Below are 25,740 nucleotides of genomic sequence, written 5' to 3' on the forward strand. Positions count from 1 at the left end.
AATGACTTATCTGGGGAATAAACCTAGTCCTCTCTCAATGCGTTGCTCACCATATATATTGGACAAAAATCAGGTTCACTGATTCTAATGTAAATCTCTAAAGCTGAAGTGTGATAATATGAGTTTCTGTATTTTTTTTTTTGTGCCTAGTAAGTAGGTTGCATCTTTTGGGGGTAAAAAAAGAGGAAATAAAGGAAGTGAAATTAGTGATAGTGCCTAGAGATTATAGGAGGTAGGAAAAAGAATGCAAGACTGGGAACTGGATGCCCAGGATTTTATCACTAAATATTTGTGTATTCTTGGACAAGTCAATTTCTCTCTCTGGACCTGTTTCTTTAAGTTGTGGAAAAAAAGAGGGGGGTAATTTGGTTGACGGGGATGTACTTTCTAGCTCTAATGTTCTATATTCTATAGGACAAAAGTCCCTTCTAGCTTTAATATTCTTTCCTTGTTCTAGGAATGATACCTTAACCAAGAATATTACTCTCAAAGAGTCACACCTGCTGGTAGAAACTTGTGCTGTTGATAGTTGTTTAATTCGACTTGTTCAAGCTGGGAAGAGCAAAATTGGTTCTGGTTTTTAAAATCTACAAAATTAAGTCTTTTTGCATGAAAGGTGAAAGAAAATATGAGGAAGCAGTAGGTAGAATATGCCAAATAATGGATTATCATGCAAATAATTTCCCACCTGTGGCTAATGTGTCCAAGGCCCTTAGTTTAGTGCTTTGCATGGAATGGTTAATCAATCAGTAAAACCATATAATGGCAGAGCTGGAAGTGACCTTAGAGATTATGTAATTCAATTCCCTCCTTTTATAGAGGGAGGAAACTGGAAGGGTCTCAACTGCCCCTAATGTATGTTGAATTGGATTTATTGATTTGGGGGGAGGGTGCTATTAGGCCACTTGAACACCTTGTTTGTATCATTAATTTGAGAGACAGCAAGGAAGGGGTAGAAGAAAAAATGCCAGAGTTAGAAGATTTAAGATCAAGTTCCAGCTCTGCCATTAAACGAAACCATGGCTCAGGATCTCAATTTCCTCATCTGTAAAAGTACAATAATAATACCTGAAAAATTGTTGTGAGAATTGCAAGAGAAAATGGATATATAGCACCATTCAAAAGTCAGTTATTTTAAACTTCCAGAAAGGAAAACCTCAAGCCAGGTTCGAGAAAGGTTTCCAGCCTTTTCATTGTAGATTCTTAAACTTCAAGGTTGTGGCAATGAGGTTTTTTTCCTTCTTTGAAATCCTACTTCTTTCACCCAGGGCTCCTTCCTTGTTTGCTGTGCTCCATAGAGCGTGGATACTTGAACCACCATCTTAGATAATCTCTAGAGGGGAAAAATCACTAGAATTAGAATAGAAGATAGAAAATGTTAATATAGTAGTGGATTTCCTGAAAAACAGAATGGAAAAATGAAATTAAATGATTTCATAATATAATAAGAAACAGAAAAAAATTACAAAGATTGAAATAATGGAAGAGTATGTAAAATGTCAAAAATAACCAATCTGGAAAATAAGTTGGAAAAGAAAATTTAAGATTCATTGGTTCCTCTGAAAACAATAGGCAAACAAAAAAACCTAGATTTTGTATATTAAGAAAATGAGGCCCTTAGAGTGATAGGCAAAGGGACAGTAAAAAGGATTTCACTGTTCACTTTTTGAAACACATTCCAAATTGAAAACACCTAAGGAATGTCATACTTGAAATCTGGGACTTCCAGTTCAAATGAAGACAAACAAAATTGTAAGCAACCAGAAAGATTTTGTCTACTGAGACTATACAGTTAGGATCACAAAATACTGCATAGCACCTATTAAAAAAGAGAGAATCTTGGAATATAGTATTACAAAAGTCAGATGATAAAGTATTATCCTGGAAAACGGAGTCTAATTCTAAGGGGAGAAAAAGATCTTTAAAAGAAAAAAAAAACTTTCAAACCTTCCTGATTAAAAGATCATCCTGAATAGAATCTTTAAAATATACACGCAAGAGACAAGAGAAATCTAGAAAGGCATTTCAGCAATGGAAATTCGATGAAACAAAAAATAGAGTGCTAGATCCCGAGCCAGGAAGACGGAACTTGGTGAATTCAAATCTGACCTCAAACATTTATTAGCTATGGGACCCTGGGCAAGACACTTAGGCTGTTTGCCTCAGTTTTCTCATCTGTAAAGTGAACTGATGAAGGAAATGGCAAATTACTCTAATATCTTATCCAAGAAAATGCTAATGGGGTCATGAAGAGTCAAATACAAGTGAACTGAATGAACCACACCAAAATAAGCATCAATAACTATTTAAATACTAGAAGGGGGATATGATATGACTATCTTTTCAAAATCCCATGATCTTGAAGGTCAGAGAAGCATTTAATAAAGACAAATGCAGACCCCTATTAGAGTTTTATTCTGTTTTATTAGTGTTAAGAAAGAAATGAAAAAGGAAGGGGAGAGGAATAAACGAGAAGAAATGAGGAATAAGGGCAGGAGGCTTACTATTTCTCATAGTTGGAATTCGTGAGAAGAAGAAAAGTATACTAACAAGAAGCAAAAGGAATTGCATGACTTTCATTCATATCTGAATGGAGAAAAGAGGAATAAACACACAGAACATTTGGAAATTGTATTATTGGAGATACAAAGAAGGTAAAAGGGAAGGAAGTAGAACTGGAAATGGTTTAGCTACACCCAAAACAAATGTCAGCTTCAGAGGTCATAAAGATATGTATCACATGGATCAAATAGGAGTTAACATATAGAATATACATATATATATGTATGTATATACCACACACATACATACACATATCAAAACAATGATCAGGGACTGGGCTAGATGAAAAGAGGAAAGATGGAAAAGTAGGATTTGACCACTTCACTTATAGCGTTGATCACATTTCTTCTCTTTCACTGCCTCCTTCTTTGTAACAACAAGAATAAGGGACAAAGAGAGAAACAAATAAAGGAGGATATGATGTAGAAAAATATACCATTACTAAGGAAAACAGTTTTTAAATACTATTTTATTTTTCCAAATACATCCAGAAGGATCATTTTCAACATTCACCTTAGCAAAACCTTGTGATCCAAATTTTTCTCCTCTCCCTTCTTCCTCCCTCCTTAAGACGGCGAGCAATCAGATAAGGTTAAACATGGACAATTCTAAGCATATCTCCATATTTGTTGTGCTATCCAAGAAAAATAAAATCAAAATGGGAAAAACAATACAAGAAAGAAAAAAAAAAACAAGCAAGCAAACAAATAACACCAAGAAACGGTATGTAAACGGTATGATCCACACTCAGTCTCCATAGTTCTCTCTCTGGATGCAGATGGAACTCTTTCCATTTGGAGTTCCTATTAGAATTTCCTTCAATCACCTCATTGTTGACAAGAGCCAAGTCTATCATAGATGATCAGCACATAATCTTGTTACTGTGTACAATGTTCCTTTGGTTCTGTTCACTAAGGAAAACTGTTTTAAAATAGTTAAAATTCTGATCAATTCAAGGACCAGTCACAACTCCAGAAGACTGATAATGAGTCATGGTTCACACCTCTTAACAGGAAGGTGATAAATTTAGCAGATATAATAAGATATATTTTCAAGCAGGATCAATGTGTGGATTTGGTTTGCTTGGCTATATATATTCAAAAGATAAAGATTTTAATTTTTTTGGTGGGGTAATAGCAATGCCATAGTCATGCCAAAGGAAAAAAGAAGAAAAAAATATCAAGTATTTTAAAAATACACAGCAGAGAACAGAAGGAAATTTTAAAGGGGTACAAATAAGTACTGAGGGATATTATTTGATAATACCATATTAAATTTAATATATACCTAAAAGCTCTATATAATAGAGTTTAATAATTATATAGTCTTCTTTTTTGTGTTTTGTAAAGGGAAATGTTTATACTTGCTGTTATTGCCAACTTCATAAGGAAACAAAAATATCTTTTTCTTTTAAAAGATGAAGTTCTGAATAGGACTGGTGCAATGAGAATGGATAAGAGGGACTAGATATATGAAAGACTTCTATCAAATATTTCCCACTAACCTATATGTTTTCCATTAATCTAGAACAAAGCTTCTTAAACTATAGTTGCAACCCCAAATGAGATCATGTAAATGAATATGGGGGTCAGGAAAAATTTGACAATAGTAAAAGTTTTTTGAATGCAACAACCAAAAATTAATTCAAAATCAAATATGTAAAGAATCAGAGGTGTTTCTGGAAGCATTTGTGATACATCATGGGACCTCACTGCATATTGTGTGGTCCTGAACACACAATATGCATTCATTTTGCATAGTGCATTTATGAACATTTCAGCTGAGCTTCAGGAAGGGATTGCATAAAAATTTCTCCAGCAAAAGGTCACAAGTAGAAAAAGTGTAAGAAGCCTTGATCTAGACTTTACTGCTTGCTTTTATTGGACTTGAAATTCCTATGCTACCCCAGATAATTTTGCATTGTCACTGCATGAAATTTTGGACAAACTCTATGTTACAGTTCCAGGGTTATAAACTTGCCCAATCTTCATTTTGTTTAGAATTCACCTAGCCAGGTGCTTTGGAAAAGTGTATGGGTAGCAATCCCAGACTCTAGGATAATCGGTTGGGCAAGTGAGATATAAGACACATCTTCCTACTTAATCACTATCTAAGTTGTCCACTCCCCAGGGATGACCATCAGTTGAACATATAATATAACAAGCAGGCAGAGTATATTTTTTCCTAAAGTACCAAGAGACTTTCCAAGATTCCAAGCAATTACAAAGAACACATCTCCCTTCTATATGTCTTTTTAAAAATTTTTTTTAGTATAGGCTTATTTTTCCTCCTGCAGATCTTTAAAATACTTATTGTGTAATTTTTATTATATTTACATATGTTGGTGTTATAACTTTTAATGGAAGCTCCATGAGGGTAGGTAGGTTTATTCAAATTTCTGCATCTGCTTCAAAACTTAGCACAGTGATTTCTGTATGATCGATGTTTAATAAGCATTTAGCATGTTTTACTTGTTTGCTGTAGTTAAGAAGAGGAAGGTTCCCAAAATGTTGAATCTTGCATGAAAGAAGCAGAATGGTGCAATAGTGAGAAGAGAGAAGAATTCATTCAAGGAACATGGGTAGACCACCTGTAGAAGACTGAGGGGAGGAAAAGGAAATTAATAATCCAGAATCAGAGGACATGGATAGATTGTGATCTGTGTTATTTAAATGAAGTTACCACATTGATGACATTGTAGATTCACTTAACTGTCAAAGTATTGAACTAAATTCTTTCATGTGCTAATGTGTGAATTAAAAAAAAATCTTTTGTGCGGGAAAACAGCAATAATAATAACGACAAAAATGCTATTATCTTTCCTGGTCAATCCACATTCTGCTCATTTTCCTTGCCTCACAAACCTCTTTTAGAGATGAGATCCTCAATCCCCTTCCAAATGGTCAAAAGTGGTAAAAAATAATTTCTTCTTTTTTATTCTCCTGCTTTTCAGCATGATCAGAGATCCACATCAGGAAAGGGTATCAGAGACTAGTTGATTTATAATTTCATAGATGTGAAAAAGGAGATTCATCAATTTGTTGAAGGTTAGACGGGGAGTAAGCATCAGAGGCAGGTTTTGGACCCAGATTTTTTGACTAGAGAATTCTTTTTCCACCATAAACTCTAATTCTTGAAGTTAGCTCTTTCTTGAGAAACTACCAGAGCAGGCGATGGCTCCATTGCAATGGCAAGTTTCAACAGCTCACTGTTAGACAAGGCCAAATATATTTTTAAAAGCTAAGACATGATTCCAGATTAGAAGAATTGATCCCTTTGCATCCTCCTGTTATTGGACAAATCCATAATTTTTTTTTTTAAATAAGTAAGAGGAGAGCAAATTCAGCAATTAAAGAATTAGTGATTGTGAAATAGATATAGTGAAAAGATCTAAGTCCTTTGGAGAAGTTATTTCCTTCCCTCCTTTCCTCCCTCCCTCTCTCCCTCCCTTTTATTTTACTTCTATTACATATTTGCCTACTATCCATCTGCAATGTTTCTGTCCGGTCCAGTATAGTAAATAAAATAAAGGAGCATGGTATTTTGGAAAGTCACTGAAAATCAGAAGATCAGGATCCTGCACCATTTTTTAGCTTTGTGATTTTCTCCTCTCTGTACTTCCTTGACTATATTTGTAGAGATAGGAAAATAATACTTGACTGTCTAGCTCATACTATGCAGTTGTTTTGTGAAGATCTATGTGGTGCTGCAAGTAAAGTTCTTTGTAAACCCCAATGTGAACTCTAATTAGTAGATGACTCAAATGGTTTTACTTGGCATAGCCTAATGAGAAAGCACATTCAAATGCCAGAAAGGGTACTTTGCTGAAGTCTGGGATTCTGTATCATTGGAGGGAACAAAAAGAAAGCAGTTATTTATCATTTATTAAAATCATTTATTAAGCACCTACTATGTGTCAGACTTGGTGCTATACACTTAATAAATATTATCTATCTCCTTTGATCTTCACAACAACCCAGTGAGGAGGTATTGACTTTATAGAAATTGCTTTTCCTCTTTTTTCCCATTTCCTCAGTGATGAAAACAAAGGTTTGAAAATGGTTTCTAATTCCTCATTCAGCTCAGAAATTCTTCTAAGATTCTTCATAGATTTCTTCTCTTCTCCTCTCAATTATGAGCTCCACAAGGGCAGGGATTATACTTTACTTGTGTGGGAAACTCCCAAAGCATCGAGCCCAGGACCTAGTCCATAGTAGATAGGTAGTGAGTGGTGATACCTTCAGTCTCCTTATCACAATTCAATCTGTTTCATATTCAGTTCCTCTGAGTGTGGCTTTGGCTGACCAGGATCTTGTATTTCACCACACTGGTACGACAAACCTGCTGACCCTCGGATTCCCTTGGGCTCCCCTTCTAGTCACTATTCTTTGTGGTACTCTCTAACTGTACCTGCAATATAATTCTCAGCCAGCTCTTGTGGGAGCCGGTAAGGAAGTAGGAAAACTGAAACCCATACATATGGTATCTGCACTGGAGGGCTGGGAAACGGCTTTTTGGTTTTTTCCAATTATAGCATGTGACTAGGATTTAGAGAGAGATAAAGTGATCATCCCAAGGTCACATAGACACTCTGACAGAATTAGCATTAGCTCATTTGGGGAACCTGTTGGGTAAGTTCAAATCTGGTCTCAGATGTTTATAAGCTCTGTGACCCTTGGCAAATCTACTTCTGTTTTCTCATCTATAAAATGATGAGAATAATAATAGCACCTACCTCCCAGTGTTGTGAGGATAGAAATATTTGCCAAGCCCTTAGCATGGTTCATGCTTCCCTCTCTCTTTCCTTCCTTCCTTCCTTCCTTCCTTCCTTCCTTCCTTCCTTCCTTCCTTCCTTCCTTCCTTCCTTCCTTCCTTCCTTCCTTCCTTCCTTCCTTCCTTCCTTCCTTCCTTCCTTCCTTCCTTCCTTCCTTCCTTCCTTCCTTCCTTCCTTCCTTCCTTCCTTCCTTCTTTCTTTCCTTCCTTCCTTCTTTCCCATTTTCATTTCCTTTCCTGACTACTCATCATTTCTTATTGTATAATAGTATTCAACTACATTCATATATCACAGTTTTTTCAGCTATTCCCCAATTGATAGACATCACTTCAATTTGTAATTTTTTTACCACCATGAAAATTGCTGCATTAATATTTTTGCACATATAGGCCCTTTCCCTCTTTTTACTATCTCTTTAGGATACAGAAATAGTAATGGTCTTGCTGATCAAAGGGCATGTATAGTTCAGTTGCTCTTTGGGTATAGTTCCAAATTGCTCTCCAGAATGGTTGTATTAGTTAACAACTCCACCATTTTATAATGCTCTATATCTCTTGTTTGATCATGAACTTGGAACTCACTTAATTTATTTTTTTAAGAATTTGGATGCTATGCCATCGATGCACATATAATTAGGATTAATATTTCTTCATTGTCTATGGTACTTTTGCAAGATGTTATTTCTTTTAATTGGGCTTATTTTTGCTTTTGCTTTGTCTGAGATCAGGACTGCTACCTCTGCTTTTTTTCTTTACTTCAGCTGAAGCATAATAGATTATGTTCCAGTCTCTTACCTTTACTCTGTAGTATCTCTCTGCTTCAAGTGTGTTTCTTGTAAACAGCATATTGTAGGATTCTGGTTTTTGATCGACTCTGTTATCCACTTCCATTTTAAAGGAGAGTTCATTCACATTCATGGTTATGATTACTGTGTATTTCTTTTCTTCCTGTTTTTCCTCTTATTGTTCTCCCTCTCCTTTCACCTTTTTTTTTAATTATCACACGTGTTTAGATTTTCCCTACCATCTCCTCTGATCTGCCCTCCCTTCTGTCAGTCCCCCCCTTTATTTAGTCTCCTCTCCTACTTTCCTGTCACATAAGATAGATTTCTATATTCAACTGATTATTATATTATTCTCTCTGTGAGCCAGTACTGATGAGAGTAATTGTTAGGATTACTAAGTGAGAACTGAGGTTGTCTGGACAGTGACAAGGTGAGAATTCAGGTTTTCTGGACAATTACAAGGTGAGAACTCAGGTTGACTTGATAGAGGGGGCAAGCTCATTGGCTGGGGTGGTTCTTCCCAGAAGCCCTTGCATTATCCCACGCCCATTCTCTGGGAGAATAAAAGAAGAGGACTCTCAGAGAAAGAGGAAGACTCTGAATTGCATCAGGCTTGACGGGGCTCTCTGCAGGAAGGGAAGTCACTTCTTTGGACAAGAGTTAACAGCAACTGCCTGGAGACAACGGTTCGTTACAGGAAGAAGAATCTGTCTGAGAGATTTGAGTAGACACAGCAGATCTCTTCCCAGAGAGCGATCCAGCAGCTTCTGGAGACGACAGCTCGTTACAATTGGCGTCCACACGTGGGGCAAGGACTTTTGCTTATCCTGACAAGAGGAGCTAGACCAGACCTTCACAATTTGGTGCCGTGTCCGGATTCCAGTGGAAAAGCCTCCCATCCAGATCTCAGTCTCTCTGACCCAGAACCGTGAGTAACGAGGAAACTTTGTTAAAGATTAAGTGAGCGTGCTAATAGATAAATAAGGAACTTAACTTGTTAAGGGCTAAACCAGGAATCTCTTATAGCTGAAATGGGGCAGATGTTAGCTATATTCAATCCCTGGACCTCAGCCGACTCAACCTCAGCCCCAGACGCAACCTCAGCTCCATTCAGGAGTGGTACTATAGAGAGTATAATCAACATAATTGAGGAGCAGAGTTTACTTGTAACCTGGGTACAGATTGCTAAACTCTTGGCTGCATTAAGACGCACATCCCCTTGGTTCTTAGAGGAAGAAAAGATAGATGTAGATAAATGGAAGCTAGTGGGATATGAAATGAAAGAATTTCAAGCAAAAAATGGGCCTCGTTCAATTTCTGCAGAAGTATTTTATATCTACAACATAGTTCAATTAGCCTTAAACTATCAAGCAAGTTGTAGGAGAAGGAAAAGTTCTAAAAATGAACAGAGGAGGAAGTGTGAGGAAAAAAGGAAAGATCAAGATCTTTCCCTAGAGCAAGAGGATTTAAATGAGGAATTATGGTATGATTCTCTTGAAGAAGCTTCAACCCTGCCTAGAGAACAGATTATTGACAGGCCCACATCAACCCCACCTTCAGAGATGGAGGAAGAAAGAGGGGAAGAGGCAGAAACACAAACAGAATTGCCTGTGAAGCAGCCTAAGCCTATGACAAGATTAGAAAAAGCATTGGTTAAAGCTAAGAGAGAAGGACAGGATATAAGTGATTTTATACATGCATATCCTGTGATTGAAAATACTGACTCTGTAGGTAAAAAAAGGAGAAGATATGCACCTTTAGATTTGAATACAATTAAGGATTTGAAAAAAGGTTGTACCCTTTATGGGGCTACATCAGCTTATGTCAAAATGTTACTAGATGGTTTGTCTTATGAAGTCCTAACCCCGAATGATTGGAAATCCATAGCAAGGACATGTCTGGAGCCTGGAGAAAATTTATTATGGCTTGCGGAATTTCATGAATTATGTAAAATTCAAGTCAGATGCAATTTGGAAATAGGAGTTAACACACAATTCACTTTTGAGCACTTAGCTGGTGAAGGTCAGTATGGAGAGAATTCGGAACAGATTAATTATACTATGACAATATATGAACAAATTGCTAAGGCTGCAATAAAAGCTTGGGGTGTCCTTCCTGGACAGAAAGATCGAGGAGAGGCTTTCACTAAAATACAGCAAGGTCCCAATGAACCTTTTGCAGATTTTGTGGGACGTTTGCAAACTGCTGTCAAAAGAACTATTGGAGAAAATTCAGCTACAGAAATAATGACCAGACATCTGGCTAAGGAAAATGTCAATGAGATTTGCAAAAGAATTATATGGGGATTAGACAAAGATGCTCCTTTAGAGGAGATCATAAGACGCTGTGCTACAGTGGGAACAAATGCTTTTTACACCCGGACAATGATGAATGTGGAAAGGCAGGGTCCCTCCTGGCAAGGGCCTTCTAGAGAAACTCGGAGATGTTTTCAATGTGGAAAAATTGGACATCTAAGAGCTCAGTGTAGATATGGAGAAACAGTGAGAAGACAGGGTGAGAGAAGACCTAAAACTCCATGTCCAAAATGTCACAAGGGCCTCCACTGGGCCTCCGAATGTAGATTGACCCAGGGAAATGACAGATGGGGCCCAGCTTCAGCCCCCCAAGTGGGGCATGATGGCAGCCGAGGTTACATCCAGAGAATTTTAAGACATGATCAATCAGCCAAAAGGCAATCAGATGGAAGAAAGGGATTGAAATTAGGAAAAATAGAGTTGTGTGCAGTAGAGACTACCGAGATACTCCCTGGAGAAGTGAAATCTGTTCCTGTTGAGCCTATGGATCCTTTGCCTCCAGGCACAGTAGGCTTGACCATTTCACCTTCTGAGAGTGCCTACAAAACAGTGTCCATCCATACATTGATGTGGGAGACTGGAGAACGTGTATCTAATATCCCAGTCACTAACACAGGCAGACAACGTGTGATTTATCAACCAGGAGAAGTAGTAGCATCAGGCTTATTGTTACGGACCCCTAATAAGCAACCTAGTGATAGTCGCCTAGATTTTGACTCCAATGAACAAAATCCAGGAATATATTGGACAGCAGCTGTGACAGCTGACCGACCTATGCTTACTATTTATATAAACGGAATACCATTTGAAGGATTGGTAGACACGGGTGCAGATCGTACAGTTATTAGAGGTGCCAATTGGCCCGGTCACTGGCCAAAGATTAAAGCAGACACCTATATGTCTGGGGTGGGAGGATCAATAGCAGCAGAAGTTAGTGCTAGGCCTTTGAGATGGGTATTTGAAGGAGAAACAGGAGCTTTTACTCCTTTTGTGGTTGAAAAAATCCCCATCAATCTGTGGGGAAGAGACATTTTACAGCAGATAGGATTACAAATAAGCACTTCGGCTTTTTAGGCAGGGCTGCTGTTGAAGGCCTACCTGCACTTTCACCAGTTCCTATTCAGTGGAAGACTGATTCACCAGTGTGGGTAGAACAGTGGCCCTTAAGAAGTGATAAAATTCAGGCCTTATTAGACATAGTGCAAGAACAACTTGACCAAGGACACTTGCGGCCTTCTCTAAGTCCTTGGAATTCCCCAGTATTTGTGGTGAAAAAGAAATCTGGAAAATGGAGGATGTTAACTGATCTAAGAAGAGTAAATGAACAGATGGAAACTATGGGAACTCTTCAGCCTGGACTTCCATCTCCTACTCAGTTGCCAAGAGAATGGCCTCTATGGGTGATAGACATTAAGGATTGTTTCTATTCTATTCCTCTAGATAAGGAGGATATGAAAAGATTTGCTTTTTCAGTGCCTAGTGTTAATTTGGCCGAGCCTTATAAAAGATATGAATGGACAGTTTTGCCACAGGGAATGAAAAACAGCCCTACTATGTGCCAAATGTATGTTGCAGCTGCTCTTGCTCCAGTAAGAAAAGCCTTTCCAAAAGTAATATTGTTACATTATATGGATGATATTTTGGGATGTGCACCTGAGGAACAAATGTTAGAAGCATGTCTACAAAGGACCATGGAAACATTAAAGTACTACAAACTGCATGTAGCTACAGAAAAAATTCAAAGACATGCTCCTTTTCAATATTTAGGATATGAAATATATCCTAAGACACTCACAGTACAAAAGCTTTCTTTAAGAACAGAGAAGTTGAACACCTTAAATGACTTTCAAAAATTAATAGGAGATATCCAATGGATGCGTCCAGTGTTAGGCTTAACTACCAATCAACTACAACCTCTATATGACATTTTAAGGGGAGACAGTGCTTTAAATTCACCACGCCAGCTTACAAAAGAAGCACAAAAGGCTTTGAGAGAAGTTGAACTGGCTTTATCCAATGTGGTTGAAAGAGTCACTCAAAAACCCTTGGAAATATCAGTTTTTGCTACAAAAGAGGCACCCACAGCAGTCCTTCATCAAGGAGACAGAGTGATTGAGTGGGTGAACCTCCCAGCACAACCAGAACAAAGCCTTACACCTTACCCAGTGCTTGTGGCTATTAAGAGAGTAACACAATTATCTGGGATAAGTCCTGAAAAAATATACACATTCTATACTAACGCACAGATTAATGTATGCTGTGAGACCATCCCAGAATGGCAAATTTTATTGGCCACCGCTCCAAATTTTGCACATGGATCTCCATTAAAGATTACCCGGCTACTACATAATTGGCGATGGATTTTTGAAGAAAAGGTTTCTAAGGTTCCTCTTAAAGGACCAACAATCTTTACAGATGCCTCCAAAGAAAATATTTGTGCCATATACTCTCATGATTTAACCATAAAGAGAGTAATCAGGACTCCTTTTCAATCCACTCAACAGAATGAATTATTTGCTATCATGCTAGCTCTTAATTATTACCCAGGAGACGTAAATATAATTACTGATTCAGCCTATTCAGTAGGTGTAATACAAAGAATTGCCACAGCCCAAATAAAATTTGCAGCCTCCAATATTTATCAGCTCTTTAAGGAACTTCAAGAGCAAGTGAGAAAACATCCAGGCAAGATTTATATCTTGCATGTCCACTCACATAGTGGACTTCCAGGTCCCATTTTTGATGGAAATTCAAAGGCAGATAGCCTTCTAACCATGTTAGCCAGTAGTCCTTTATTTCAGGAAGCACAAGAATCTCATTCTAAATATCATCAGGCTGCTCGAGCTTTACGTTTACAATTTGGAATCACAAGAGAGGAAGCTAGGAGCATAGTAAAAAGCTGTACAGCTTGTCTTCCTTTCCATGCTCCTACACTCCCTCCAGGGAAGAATCCTCGTGGTTTGAGACCCAATGAAATCTGGCAAATGGATGTGACCCATTATAAATCTTTTGGTCGTCTATCTTTTATTCATGTTGTGGTAGACACCTTTTCAGGATTCACATTTGCAATGCCAGCAGCAAAAGAGACAGCCCGAGTGGTCACTGAATTCCTTATACAAGCTTTTGCAATTATGGGTGTGCCACAAGCAATAAAAACAGACAATGGACCTGCATATACGTCCAAACATTTTACACACTTTTGTGCACAGTATAAGATTTTACATACCACGGGCATACCCTTTAATCCTCAAGGGCAGGCAATAGTAGAGAGAAGAAACAGAGATATTAAGACACTCCTCCAAAAACAAAAGAAAGGGGGAACCACAGGTAGCCCTAGGGAACTTCTAAATTTAGTTCTCTATACCATTAATTTTCTAATTTTTGACAAAGATGCACTGGCTCCAGCAGACAGGTTTTATAACCCACCAGAAGGGCAGTGTCCAGTGAGAGCATCTCCACTGTCCTTAGATAATCGCCAGGTGATGTGGAGAGATCCAGAAAGTGGTGAATGGAAGGGACCAGATAGGTTAACTGCCTGGGGGAGAGGGTTTGCTTGTATTTCTTCAGCAGGAGAAGGAATCAGATGGGTGCCAACGAGTCATATTCGCCTTGTCCACCAGAGAGAGACAGAAAAAGAGAAAGACCTCAAAATAAAGGAGAAGATCTAAGAAACATCTTACACCGAAAGAGCATGGATAATAAAAAGACTGTTAAAGAACTTTAAAATCAGCAGGAATCATTGGACTTCCTCACACAAGATGAGACTAATGGACAATGGACTTATGGACATTTATAAATTTTCAATTTATGATTATTTGATTATGTTATATACTTCTAGCATGCGTTATGTTACTATGTTACTATATGCTTATGTAATTTATGTAATTATCTGTAATACTTCCCATATTGATGGATTTATGTTTCAAGGTCATTTATGTAATTATCTGTAATACTTCCCATATTGATGGATTTATGTTTCAAGGTCATGACTGTCCTATGTTCTAAATCAAAAGAAAAGGGGAGATGTTAGGATTACTAAGTGAGAACTGAGGTTGTCTGGACAGTGACAAGGTGAGAATTCAGGTTTTCTGGACAATTACAAGGTGAGAACTCAGGTTGACTTGATAGAGGGGGCAAGCTCATTGGCTGGGGTGGTTCTTCCCAGAAGCCCTTGCATTATCCCACGCCCATTCTCTGGGAGAATAAAAGAAGAGGACTCTCAGAGAAAGAGGAAGACTCTGAATTGCATCAGGCTTGACGGGGCTCTCTGCAGGAAGGGAAGTCACTTCTTTGGACAAGAGTTAACAGCAACTGCCTGGAGACAACGGTTCGTTACAGGAAGAAGAATCTGTCTGAGAGATTTGAGTAGACACAGCAGATCTCTTCCCAGAGAGCGATCCAGCAGCTTCTGGAGACGACAGCTCGTTACAAGTAATGTTCAAGTGATGCCCATCACCTACACTTCCATCTTTCTCTCTGCTATAGTAGCTTTTTTCCCTGCCTCTTCATGTGAAATAATTTATCTCATTCTGCTTCTCCTTTCCTTCTGCTTCTAGTGTACTCCTATTTCTCATTCTTTAATTCTCTTTTATGTCTTTCCCTTAAATTCACCTATACCCTCTAAGTGTATTTCTTCTAGCTATACTATTAGTGGTACCATTTTAAAGAATTACAAGTGTCATTTCCCCTTGTACTGATGGAAACAACTTAGGTCTATTGAAAGCCTTGTGTTTTTGTTTTCTTTTTTTACTTTTTCAGGCTTCTCTTGGGGCTTAATTCTGGAGATCAAATTTTTTGTTTTCTCCTTATGAAAGATAAAAATTCTTTTACTTCATTGAGGGACCATTTTCCTTCCTTAAAGTGCTATGCTGAATTTCTCTGGCTAGATGATTCTTATAGTCCTAGCTCCTTTGCCTTTTAGAATATCATGTTCCATGATGTCAGATCCTTTAATTCTGTAGCTGCTAAATCCTGTGAAATCCTGATTGTAGCTTCCTTATATTAACTTGTTTCTGGTCACTTGCAATATTTTCCCATTAGCCCAATAGTTCTATAATTTGGGTATAATGTTTCTTGGAGTTTTTATTTTGGAATCTCTTTCCTAAGGTGATTGGTGGATTATTTAAATGCCAAATTTGCTCTCTGGTTCCAGGATATCAGGGCATTTTCTTTGATAATTTCTTGAAAGATACTGTCCAGGTCTTTCTTTTGATTATGGCTTTCAGGTAGCCTAGTGATTCTGACATTGTCTCTCCTGGATCTATTTTCCAGGTTAATTTTGCTTTTCATTTTCTTCTATTTTTTTTTCATTTTTTTTTAATTTGTTTGATGATTTTTTGATATCTCATAGAGTCAGTAGCTTTCATTTGCCCAATTTTTAAGGCAACTTTTAAGGAGTTGTTTTCTTCAATTGGCTTTTGTACAGAAGTACAATTTGGCCAATTTTATTTTTAAAGTTGTTTACTTCAGTGGATTTTTATATCTCCTTTTCCCATTTGGTCAATTCTACTTTTTAAGTCATTGTTTTCTTTTTCCAAGCTGTTGACATTATATATATATATATATATATATATATATATATATATATATATAGATAGATAGATAGATAGATAGATAGATATAGATATAGATATAGATAGATAGATAGATAGATAGATAGATAGATAGATATAGATAGATAGATAGATATAGATATAGATATAGATATAGATATATAGATAGATATAGATATATAGATACACACACACACACACACACACACACAAACACACACACTGGATTTTCATTGTTCAATTTTTCAGTTTTGTGACCCCGTTTGGGGTTTTCTTGGCAAAGATACCGGAGCTTGGCCATTTCCTTCTCCAGCTCACTTTACAGATGAGGAACTGAGGCAAACAGGATTTGCCCAAAGTCACACAACTAATGTTTTGAGGCTGGATTTGAACTGAAGATGGGTCTTCCTGAATTTAGTCCCCAATATTCTAACCAGTGTACCCCCTCACTACTCACACACTGAATACCAAGTATTATAACAAGCCCAGTTTACTTTTATGAATATTGCTTTGCAGCATGGAAATCACTTAAAAAAGATGACTAAACTCAACAAACATTTATTAAGCTACTAAGTATTAAGTACTAAGTAAGTGCAAAGGCAAGATAAAAACAAAACAAAACAAAAAAACAAACCAAAAAAAAATTGTCTGTGCTCTCAAGGAGAGATAATGTAAGTTCCTAGTTTTATGGATTCAAAGAGGGTAAGATTCTTAGAATACCTCTAGTCCTGGTCCCTAATTTACAGCTGAAGAAGCTAAATCCCTAAAGCCCAAGTTACCCATTTAAGATCCCTTGATAGGCAGTAAGTGCATCAAAATTTGAACCCTGGTCCTCTAACTCCTATCAGTCAATCAACAAATAGCAAACATATCATCTGTTTTTATAATCACTCTCATTTTTTTCCAATTTTTCTTCTTTCATATCAATTCAGTGCATTTCTCCAATGTTAATCCGTTTTATTATCACAAAACTTCTAAAGGGATCATGGCAGTGTGGTGGAGTAGGATGAATTGGGATGTAGTCAGAGCAGATCATTTGAAATATTTACTTTAAGGTGTTTAGGCTTTAAAGGAAGAAAAAAGGGAATTGAGTGGGAAGACAAAGATTTCTGGAGGGATTATTGCAGAGAAAGTCTGGAGAACAGGAATACAGTGTAGCTGGCTGGCAGGTGAGTTCTCCTTGAAACATAATGGTTAAAATAGGGGTTTTGGGAGAAACCAACCAGTCAGAGGAGAGGTAACACAGTCAGAATCAGGGGTGGTTCTTCCAAACTCAGAATTCAAGGGTGGAGTGATATCCATTTCTTCTCTGGCTTCAGTTTTCTTATCTGTAAAATGAAGGTTTTGTTCTAGATAGATCCATCTATGGGCCCTTCCACCTTTGAATTCTACCAATTTGGGTAGTTGACTTTTATTGTCCTCATTTTTTAGACAAGGAAACAGATTCAGAACAATTAAGTAAGTTGCCTAGATCATATTGTTAGTAAGCAGCAAAACCAGGATTCAATCCCAGGTCTTCTAACTCCTAACAAAATGCTCTTTCCATTATACCACAGCTGCCTCCTTCCGCTATTGGATTCCTCATGTAGGAATGAAACTGGATACACTATTTCTCAAAGGCACATAAAACAATATTTACTGTGTGAAAGTGGAGATCAGTAGCCCTTTGCATGTGAACTTAAAAAAAATTCACAGAATCACAAAATAACAGAATTGGAAGAAACATTAGAAGTCATCAGGTCTAATCTACATGTGACATCATCCCCTTTATGTCTCCGGCCAGCCTTTCTTGGAAAATGTTTAATGAGAGGAAAACTTATTGTCACACAAAATATTCCATCCCATTCTCTTACATAGTTAATTTGGGAAGTTTTTCCTTACCTTTGAGCCTATGTCTGCCTCTTTGTAATTTCTACCTCTTTCCTGTAGCTAGAACTAACCTCTGGGGCCAAGCAAAATGAATCTAATTTTGATTAATGATAATAAGTGACAATGACATAGTCTAAGATGAGGGGTCTGGTGATGTGCAAGTGCCATAATGGCATCTCCCTTTGGGACTATTGGGCTTCTGTAAAGACCTTGGAGAGACTATGGTAGCTACCCACATAGAAGCTTTTTTGGTTTTTGCACAGAGCAGGACTGCCAGCTTGAGATATATCCTCCTCCTTAGATCTCTAGGAGTGTGATGACACATTTGCTCGTAACAACTTATTGGTCCAGCACCCCAGGTTTCCAGAATTAGGATTTCCATCCAGTAAAACATTAGGGTCTTGAGAGGTAAAGAGTGAACAAGCTTCAGGAGTAATCTTCAAGTCCTTTCATCCAGTAGCAATGTCACCTTTGGAGGTGAATTTGGTGGGATCAAGATGAAGTTGAACCTATTCTCCTTGAGACTGAAGTGATGAAGGGGGAGATATGTACCCAACATGTCAGAGAAAATATTTGTATAGTTGTTGGTATATTTCAGAAGCAATATCTTTTTGTTAAAAAATACAACCCGATATGAGCCTATGTATGGAAAAATTACATCCAGTGTGAGATTTGAAGAGAACTCCCCCCTTCCAAACTCTTCTTTGGGTGCCAGAACTCTGAAAGACAGAAAAGCAGAACTCAAATGCCATATCTCATCTGAGTTTCACCATTATTCATTGAGGCAGGTACTACAGGTGTTAATGTCTCCATTTTACAAAAAGGAAAACTGAGGCTGAAATATGTTATTTGCCCAAGTGCCAGAGGCAGGATTTGAACACATCTTTCTGATTTCCTTTTTAGCATTCTGTTGTGCCATGTTGCTATTCTTTTAGTTATCATGCTTTCTACACATCCCCTTTCTGTGTTTAGAAGTATTTCTGGTCCCTTCAGAGCCTTTTGCTCTTTAATTCTATTATGAGACACTTGTTATTCAGTATAGAATTGTCAGATACAAAGATTTCCTGAGTGACTTAGAATTCTGTTATAGTATTGATCATATTCAATTCAGCTCCACAAACATGCGATTTCTGCTACAATGAGACATTGTACAGGGTGCAAGGGATTTAGACAAAATCCAGACGGTCCTTACCTCCGAGGTCATATTCTATGAGAAAGGGAGAATATGTCATGCACCCCTATAAGTACAGGATGAGGAGCTTTGTGAATGAAAACTATACTAACAATAGTGGGACATAAGTGAGGGGCCCTGGGAAATTTTAATGCAAAAGGTGGTACACAAGCTTAGCTTTGGAAGACAACAAGGTTTCCGAGAAGCAGGACTTTGAGGGAAGGCATTCTAGGAAAGGAGATGGTTTATGAGAACTTAATGGGGAAAGGATTATCTGGTTTGGGGAATAGTTAGATAGTTTGCCTGGAGCAGAGAGTTTATGAAAGGGACTGATATGAAATAAATATGGAAGCCAGATTATGAAAGATACCCTAAATGCTGTTTCATGGTCATTTTAATGTTACCTTAGAGGCAATAGGTAACCACAGAAGGTTTTGGAGTAGAAGAGTAATATGGTGAAATCTGCACCTTAGACAAATTATTTTGGCAGCTATGAAGAGGATATTGGACAAGGAAGCAAATGAATTAAGAGGTCAGCCCTTTGGGCAAGAGATGATGAGCAAGTTGATAGTTACATATATAAGTGAAGAAAAGTATAAAGGATAAGAGATGGATATGAGAGGTTATATGATTAGATAAGGAGAGTGAAAGAAAAGGGAAGAGACAAAGATGGTCCCCTGAGCCTAGGAGATGGAGAAGATGGTGATAAATTCAATTCAATTTAATAAACATATGTAAGGAAACATCAAAGCCACTAGAGGCTGACAGTTTGTCAAGTGCTTAAGACCAAAAAAAATTGAAATAGTTCCTCAAGGTGCTTCCCTTTTACCGGACAAAATCAATATATACACAAGAAATCCAAAATATATACTAAATATAAAGTAATATAAAGTATATATATATATATATATATGTATAAAATTTGGAGAGAGTAGATCTCTCTCAATTAGAAGAACAATTAGAAGAAATCCAAGATTATGTTCTTAAATTGAGGGAAACTAAAGATTTCAAAAAGTGGAATTTTTCTGATATGAGGAAGCAGTCTGTGCAAAAATTATAGAGGCAGATGAGAAAGGATTCTATACAGGGAAGAGACAGGAGATGCAGGAATGCAGAGTATGAGAAAGAAGTAACATCAATTCAATCTAGAGAGATAGGTTGGAAGCAGACTGAGAAGGTCTTAAAATGCTAAATAGTTTGCATTTTATTCAAGAGGCAAAAGAGGGCTAGTGAAACTTCTTGTTTCACTACTGGGACATTGGAAAGAAATTTGGAGAAGACTTAGGATGTAAGCTAAGAAACCCTATTTAGAGGATATTGGGTTTGAGGGGAATAGGAACGTCAAGAAAAGAACATAAGTTTGCTGGGCAGCAGTGAGGGTCAAGTTGGATGAGATAAGATGAATTTCTAGTGAACTTTTCAATGTGTCTTATGACTTTCTCCAACAGTGTTCAAAAAAGTTGAGTGGTTGGAAGGCAGTATTTAATTTAATTTACTGACTCTAGGGTAAAGAATGGTAAGGGGAGAAGATTAGACCAGAATAAGGGAGAAAAATCTGTAGAGTATAGAGAAATTGGGCAGACTAATTATGGTGAGGGGAAAAATCCTCCTGTGAGGCTCAGGTTCAAGACTGGTCAGGGAGAATGACATTGGGCCATTAGAAACAATTGCTCTCTCTCCTGGCTGCTCCTTCCCACTTTTTCTGCTACCATCCTAGTTCAGGCTATAATCTTTTCATTTTTTCTTGCCTACACTACTTTTACTAATTGGTCTCTTTGCCTTCAGCTTAGCCCCTTTCAATCCATCCTTTGTAGGACTGAGTATATGCAGTTGCTAATATACACTTTGATCATGTCACTCTATTTAAAAAACCTCTGATGTTTTCTCATTGTGAACTGAATGAAGTATAAGTTTTTGATTTTGGCATTTGAGGCCTTCAAAAAACTTGGCTCTAACTTAATATTCAGTAATTTTCTCCTTTACTCCTGCCCTTCTATATCCCACCCAAATTGGGTTCCTCCCCATAACCCATTCTCATGGTTCCCTTCCTGTCTCCATACCTTCCTCATACTGGCCTACAATCCTAGAGGAAAAAATCCTTATCTCTGTCTTTTCATACCCTTTCCTTTTTTTTCAAAGATTAACTTAGGAACCACTAGTGATCCCCATGAAGTCTTTCCTCCATGCTTCCATTCCTACTCTCTCTGCTATAAAGGATCCCTCCTTCTCAAAATTCTCTTGCCTATTTTCATATCAGTCCCCTTTATATCATTATTATTTGTACAGGATCATAGGATTTAGTTCTGCCAGAGATGTGGGAGATAAACTAATAACACTCCCCAATTTCCTTGGATAGAATTGAGGGAATTTCCATTGAGGAAATTTCCAGATGTGGAACCTGAGGGTAAGAGAGATTGTGATTTGCCCCATGTCACACAGCCCATGGGATTCAAACCAGTTTCAAATCCTTCTTCATGTGTAGACACAGTCTTATATAGTCAGTCAATAAACATTTATAAAGTAATTACTATGTGCTGACTTAGCATTAAACTAAGTGATGGTGATAAAAGAAAAGCAAAAGGTAGCCTCTGCTCTCAGTGAGCTCTGGGTTTATTGGGGGATTCAACAGGTAAATAATTATATATGAATGATTTACATAAAAATAAATTGGAAACAGTCCAAAGAAATGTGCTGGAAAGAGTACTGGATTTATAGTCACAAGTTCTTGGTTCAAGTACTTCTTAATATAACATACACATGTTATATTATATATATATAATATAATGTGTTATATATATAATATAACATGTACACATAATATATGCAACATGTGTCTGTCTATATGAACTTTTTGTATATATGTATGAACTTGAGCAAATTGCTTAAGATTTCTGGGCCTTAGTTTCCTTATTTGTAAAATGGGTTTATTGGATTGAGTGATGGATGAGGAATGATCTCCAGATCTCCATCTTCCTCTGCTAAATGAATCCTTCTAAGCACTAATGGGACATACTTGTTCAGTAAACACAGCACATTAATCATTAAGACCCACTGGAATATTTCTTAAAGGGATTGCCATACTCTCTTCTCCTCCCCCCTTCCACCTTTCTTCATGGTGTTAATAACATGAGAGCAGTCTCTTTACAATGCCAATTATTCCCCAGGCAGGCCCTTCTCTAGGAGCATCTTACCTATTCCTTACCTTATACCCTTCATGTATAAAACACAACAGAGCTCACCTTTCCTGCCTGGTTCCTGCACCTCAGCTGTCAGCTCCCTGAGCGGGGCCAAACTAAACTTCTCTTGCTGCTCCTGGGCAAGCGTCCAGACCTTTAGAAATTGGGAAAAGGAGAAGCAGCCTTCCTGTCCAGCAGGGCTTCTCCAATAGGGCTATAGATCATATTTAAAGCACCTGGTAACTGCAAATTCATCACAGGCTCAGAAAAGACAGATAGTGATGCATCTGTCATAGTCCATCTACTGAACTATAAGTTCTGTGGAGTCTTATCTTTTTCTGGGACCTAATGTTCTGCATACAGTAGATGCTTAATAAAAATATGTTCATTGAATTAGAGCTTCAAGGTGCCTTAGAGGTCACTTAGTTGAAGCCCATAATTTTCCAGGCAAGAAAATTGGGAGAAGAAATCAGGGGTTGTGTGTGTGTGTGTGTGTGTGTGTGTGTGTGTGCTGCAGGTATTTAGTACACCCATACATTTTATAATTGGCAGGAATCTGGTCCCTAATGCAAAGACTAGCTGCTTGGATCTGGATAAACCATCTCATTTCTGGCTATGTTTGGGGAGGGGCACTGGAGCAAGGTCACCCCGTTCTAGAAGAAGTTTCTGGGTTGGGTTGGTTCAGAGGTGGCTGTTGTATCCAATAAGTGCATGTTTCAACCCTAGGGCCAGAGCTAAGATGTCCACAAGAGCCCTCTGACCTTTGGTCAATTGTAAAATCTTATTTCCAGAGAAGAATCTTTCTTTTTTTCTTCTGTTTTCCAGCTTCACGATCTCTTTTCTCTTATCCTTCTCCACAAAGGCTGCTTGATTTTTAATCAGGGGATGAGCTTCTGGGAACTTGGAACTTGGAAAATGGTTAGTTTGTGTTGGGTTCAGCACTTCAGTGTTCTCCTTTCTCTACCTCTGAGAATCCATAGCCTCCTACAGCGAGCTCAGCTTAAGTGCTACTTTCCAATTAGGGCTCTCTTGTCTTCTTGGTCTCTCCTCAATTCCCCTCCCCACTTAGTGTTTTCCTCTCGGATTTGACTTTGCTTTGTGACCCTGAATAAGTCACTGAAGTCAGTACTCTAGGCATTTACATTTTTAAAAATAGTATTTTATTTTTCCAAATACATGTAAAGATTTCAAATTCATTTTTGCAAGATTTTGTTTTTCAAATTATCCTCTCTTCTTCCTTTAGCTCCTCCCTCCCTAAGACAGAAAGTAATCTGATATAGCTTAAGTATGTGCAATCCTTTCAAACATATTTCCATATCTGTCATGTTGTATAAGAAAAATCAGACTAAAAGGGGGAAAAACATGACAACAAAAAAAACCCCAAAGAAATGTGAAAATACTGTTTTCCCTAATCAGCCGCCATAGTTCTCTGTCTGGATGAGAATGCCATTTTCCATCCCAAATCTATAAGAATTTAGGCATTTCTTTAAGAGTGTAAGTTTTACAAACTGTACACAAAAAGTATATGGTCGTGTGTGTGTGTGTGTGTGTGTGTGTGTGCGCATGAAATGTTTATGTTCATTGATGTTCATTAGATTCATAATAAAAATGAATGAACTCTCCTCAATGATATCACCTTAAAAAGAAAAGAGTGCAAATTTCAAAGAAAGTGATGATCTGCTCTAGTATAGGAAGGTTCTTTTCCAGGGATATTCCTATACCAATGAAATCATAGGTCCTCTGTCCCCTAATAATAATAATAATAATGATAAATAGGATCAAATGAGATAACTGGGAAAGGGCTTTATAAATACTAGCTGTCACCATTGTCATTATCCCTTGAAGAAACAATATGGACAGAGTTTGGGACTTGAGTCAAGAAGACCAGTTTCAAATCCTGTCTCTAATACTTGTTTTCTATATGACCATAAATAAGTCATTTAAAAATTTTGTGCCTCAGTTCCTCATAAGTAAAATGGTGATATAATCCCTAAAGTACTTACCTTTCAGAATAGTTTTAAAGATCAATCATTTAGTCAGCCAGACAACAGACATTTATTAAGCATTTATCAAGCTTGGGGATACAGAAAGGCAAAAAATAGTACTTGTTCCCAAAAACTTCACAATTTAATAATACACATGAAGTTATTTACAAAGCTTACATTACAAATATTGCATCATATTATATCACATTACATTAGATCATATTATCTGATGCTATAAATTCCATAGAATTTACTTGTAAATTCCTTTGGCAAAGAGCTTGCTAGACATTTTCCCTGTAGATAGATATAGGGAATTCCTTGTGAAATTCTATTGCTGGGGGAAAAAAGGGTGAGGTTGAAAAATGGAGGGGGAAAGAGCTCCTGATGTCAGGTGGGAATCTCCAGCTAAAGTATTTTTGTTGACATTGTTTAGAATAATGAATTAGTCCAGGCACTGAAAGTATTTCTGGGGACTGAAAAGGCCTTGGGCAGGCTGACTTTGAATCACAATTGATATTATTGGAAGCCTTGCTTTCAGTTGTTGCCAATTGTGATCAAATGAAATAAGCCAAGTAAAACACTTTGAAAACTTTAAAGCCTATATAAATCAGATTATTAATAGTATGACAAAAATTCTCATGTGGGTTGGGGGAATACTTTCAGCAATAGGTATGAGATATGGTGTCAATAATAAGTACTATTAGACACAAGGGTTTTCTAAGAACAAAACTGGCTGTTTTTGAATAGTGGTAAGAGCCTAGGCCCAGAAAGTCTCAGTTCTAATTCTGCCTTTATTAGTTCTGACTGTGTTACAGTTTCTTCATTTGTAAAATGGGAATACCTATCTCAGAATTATTGATGGGATAGTAAAATGACAAAATGAGTGTGGAGGAAGTATAAAGCACTATACGAATCAGTTAATTAACATTTATCAATTAACTAATATTTATGTACCTGGCACTGGGGTAAGCTCCTAACATACAAGGAAAGGCCAAAAAAAAATCCTGCTTTTAAGGAGTTTATAGTCTAATATGAAATATGCAAATTTGAAATTTTATTATTATTATTTTAGGTGGGGGAAATTGATAGGTTATAATATGGAATTCAGATTTCTGTTTGTATCCTTAAGTTCATTCTCTGACACTGATTTTATATTGAACATTGGTCCATTTCCTCAATTCTCCTTATCCTTAATTGCAACTCATTGTTCATTAAAAAGATTCTATACATCTAAATCAAAGAGTTCTCAAGAATCATGTCTTTATTTAAAAAGCAATGAAAATCAAATGATTTAAAATGAAGTTTAAAAGAAGAAACTCAAGCACCCAGAAGATCCTTAAAAAAATTTACTGGAATGGTGAGCACCTATATTTCATGGAATCTTGTTTCTTATTTTAGTTTTGCTACTAAAGTGTAGGCAAATTTCTCATCAGAGATTTTGGGATCAGAGATTTGGAACTGAAATGGACTTTAGAGCTCTATCTACTCCAACTTTCTCATTTTATCGATTGGAAATGGAGGCCCATGATCTTCTAAAGGGCCCACAGTTAAT

This window comes from Sminthopsis crassicaudata, chromosome 2 (assembly GCF_048593235.1).
Source record: "Sminthopsis crassicaudata isolate SCR6 chromosome 2, ASM4859323v1, whole genome shotgun sequence".
NCBI lineage: Eukaryota > Metazoa > Chordata > Mammalia > Dasyuromorphia > Dasyuridae > Sminthopsis > Sminthopsis crassicaudata.